Source organism: Pseudochaenichthys georgianus, chromosome 13 (genome assembly GCF_902827115.2).
Source record: "Pseudochaenichthys georgianus chromosome 13, fPseGeo1.2, whole genome shotgun sequence".
Classification (NCBI taxonomy): domain Eukaryota; kingdom Metazoa; phylum Chordata; class Actinopteri; order Perciformes; family Channichthyidae; genus Pseudochaenichthys; species Pseudochaenichthys georgianus.
Window position 1 is genome coordinate 17,840,305 of NC_047515.1, and position 4,244 is coordinate 17,844,548.

Here is a 4,244-nt window from a genome sequence, read left to right on the forward strand (position 1 = left end):
ATTATTTCCGTTAATCTGGTACAACACATTAATAGGTTCTTAAATATTAAGATCCCCTGAGACACAGTATCGTGAAAAAATGTTTTTTTACATTACGTTTTTTTTACATTACTTTTTTTTACATTACGTTTTTTATGAATTGAACAACAGAAAAATAATCGTTAGATTAGTCGACTAATCGATCAAATAATCGCCCGATTAATCGTTTTCAAAATAATCGTTTCCCCCCAGCACTACTTTAAACAACTCTCCTGTTATCTCCATCAGAACAACCTTCTGGATCCGCACCAGTCTGGTTTCAAGGCAGGTCACTCCACAGAAACTGCTCTCATTGCTGTCACTGAGGAACTGCACACTGCCAAAGCAGCATCCCTCTCCTCTGTCATCATCCTGTTGGACCTGTCTGCTGCATTCGACATGGTAAACCATCAAATCCTCCTTCACACTCTCCAAGAACTTGGAGTTTCAGGCTCTGCACTTTCCCTCCTCACCTCATACCTCAAAGACCGTACCTACAGGGTAACTTGGAGAGGGTCCGAGTCCGACCCTTGTCAATTAACTACAGGGGTCCCTCAGGGCTCTGTTCTTGGTCCCCTCCTCTTCTCCCTGTACACAAACTCACTCGGATCAGTCATTAGCCCGCATGGTTTTTCATACCACTGCTACACTGACGACACCCAATTAATTCTGTCCTTTCCCCGCTCAGAGACCCAGGTCGTCGCACGCATCTCTGCTTGTCTAGCTGACATCTCTCAGTGGATGTCTGCTCATCACCTCAAGCTCAACCTTGACAAGACTGAACTTCTTTTCCTTCCGGGAAAAGATTGTCCCACTCTTGACCTGACAATCAACATCGGCACCTCTGTTGTTTCCCCGACTCAGACTGCAAGGAATCTGGGTGTGATCCTAGATAACAACCTGTCCTTCACTGCAAACATCGCTGCTACAACCCGTTGCTGCAGATACACGCTTTACAACATTAGGAAGATACGTCCCCAGCTGACACAGAAAGCGACGCAGGTTCTGGTCCAGGCTCTCGTCATCTCACGCCTAGACTACTGCAACTCCCTCCTGGCTGGTCTACCTGCATGTGCCATCCGACCTCTGCAGCTCATCCAGAATGCAGCGGCTCGTCTGGTCTTCAACCTTCCTAAATTTTCCCACACCACTCCGCTCCCTTCACTGGCTTCCGGTAACTGCTAGAATCCACTTCAAGACACTGGTACTTGCTTACCATGCTGTGAATGGATCTGGCCCTTCCTACATCCAGGACATGGTTAAACTGTACACCCTAGCGCGTGCACTACGCTCTGCATCAGCCAAACGACTCGCTGCACCCTCGCTGCTAGGGGGAACCAAGTTCCCATCAGCAAAAACACGTGGGTTTGCTATCCTGGCTCCAAAATGGTGGAATGAGCTTCCCATTGACATCAGGACAGCAGAAAGCCTGCACATCTTCCGGCGCAGACTGAAAACTCATCTCTTTCGACTCCACCTCGAGCGATAGAATTACTAACAAAGAACTGCTAACAGAGCACTTATATACTAATAAAGGACTGGCTTATCTATAACCAGTTGAGTAGCACTTGAAATGTCTATGAAACCTGATGTACTTATATGATTCTGTTTTCTTCAAGGTTGTGTCTTCCTGGTCGAATGTACTTATTGTAATCGCTTTGGATAAAAGCGTCAGCTAAATGCAATGTAATGTAACAGTCACAGTGGGTGAAGATGACTGCATGGTAGGTGGTGGACCCTCAGCCCACAAATCAAATCAAGTTTTATTTATATAGCACATTTATAAATGATTTTTGGTCGAGCCAAAGTGCTGTACATATAATAAAATTAGCCTACAGTAGAGACAGAGTTGGGTGTAACGCGTTACTGTAATAATATTACTTTTGTCGGTAACGGAGTAGTGTAACGCGTTTTATAATTCAGTAATCACACTACAGTTACTAACATTGCCCCGACACGCGTTACTTCGTTACTTTTATAAAATAATCACACTCACTGACAGACAAGAGGGGTTTCCGCCGCAGGTTTACAGTCTATGGTTTATATACATGTAGGCCTATGTAATCTGCGCGATTTGCGAGACCACATCTCCACGTGCAGTGCTGCATAAACATGGCTGAGTCTTTTCATCTGTAAACATCCATGGTAAACTCCCTCAACGGGGCCGCTCGCTCTCTTTTGTTGATCGCCCTCTCACGGGTGAACAGTTCAATGTCCCGCTTCATTGTAGGAATTCTGCCATGTCTCTACCACTTTAGTTTGACCATCTCTGTTACTAAGTTATGGAATACTAAATAAATAAGTAATTAGATACCTTACCATTACTGCGCTCATAAAGAATGATAAGAATAATGCGTCTTGAACTGGTTTAATTAATTAGTGTCTTGACGTTTCACAGACTGTTAGCTTGTTGTGGTAGGCTGGTAGCCTATCTTAGAGCATATAAAAAGAAAGACTTGTGTTGTGTTATGTCTTCCTTAATGCAGTCTGCGTGATCTGCCTGTAGGGAGGGGCGGGCCGGCCCTGCGAGTAAAGTAACGAGTAAAGTAACTACTTTATGTAGAGAGTAACGAAGTAGTGTAATATATTACTTTTTTTAAAGTAATATGTAATATGTAATATATTACTTTTTTTTAGTAACGACCCCATCTCTGAGTAGAGACACTTTACAGCAAATACAACAACACAGATTGTTCAGAATATCAGTATGAGAAAAACGACACCCTCTGTCCTTAGACCCTCACATCGTACAAGGAAAAACTTCCAGAGAAAACCCACAGTTTAAGGGGAAAAAATGGGAGAAACCTCAGGGAGAGCAACAGAGGAGGGATCCCTCTCCCAGGACGGACAGACGTGCAATAGATGCCGTGTGTAAATCGAAGAGATAATACATTTTACAGCATATAGACCGAACACACGGCTGCCAGCCAGGCCGTTATCCAGGATAACATCCACACCACCAATCGGCATTACAGGCCGGACCCCCATGGCGACCTCACCCTGCGCCAGACCAGAGTTAAGCACAACAGAATGCAGAGGAACAGGCACAACATTCATTCCCATACCTCGCATCCGGACAAAATCCCCAGTTCTAGATTTGTCCGAAAATGGTAACACAGAGCTCAGAATGTATGAGTCATAGTACGATGCAGTGTCTCTCAAAATCTTTACCGGCACGCTGATATCACTTCCCACCAATGACACGTATCCGGTTGACAAAAATGCAGAAAATGTCCGAATTCCGAATCACCCTGTGGCTGACCTCGCATCTCACGCTCACCCCAGTGCGGATTAGCTTTCTCTTCCCATCTCCCTGCACGATACATACCCCCTTCATCCTGGACCCTGAAGTCGCGACCGCCCCTGTGCGTTAGCACATAATAATCTGCCAGTGCAGCAGCCTCTGCAGCAGTCTTCCTTTTGCGCTCGCTGATCTAAACTGCAATGTGGCTGGGTACAGAATTTTTAAATTGCTCCAACACCATCAACTCACATAATGCAGTATACGTTTCAACATTCAGGGATTTACACCACCTACTGAAAAAAGTCACCATATGCATGGCAAACTCAACATGGGTCTGTCTGCTAGACTTCTCCCAGGACCTGAACCTCTGTCGATATGCCTCAGGGACCAACTCTTATGCCTTCAACACAGCAGTCTTAACAGTCAGATAAACCTTGCTCTCTGCCACCGTCAGAGCAGAGTAGGCTTCCTGGGCCCTACCTGTTAGCACACACTGCAGCAATAAGGTGCTATTAGCATCTGACCACTCTCTGCTCTCAGCCACACGCTCAAATAAGGAGAAAAACGTATCTGGATCTCATTCATTAAACTGAGGCACAACCCGCAGATTACCGGCAACGTCAAATCAAATGGAGTAGCTCTACCAGGGAAATTAGAGGCCTGACTTGCACCACCAGCAGGAAAACCCAACCTCCGCTCCTCTAACTCAAGCCTTTTAATTTCTACCTGCAACATTAACAGTCTCTCTCTTTGCTCAAACGTCAGGCCTGTATCACTGCAGCCAGACGTACTGCCACTGTCTCTGCTAGGATCAACAGTATGTTTTCCCCCTTTAAAAACACCTAACTCAAACACATTTGCTCTAACAATCCCTCTTATGTTTTCCTTCATCCTTTTATCCCCAACATCCAAACGGAAATGTTCAGCAACACCGATCAGCTGCTCACGTGAGAAGCCCTCCAGTAGCTCCTCTGTAGGCGCT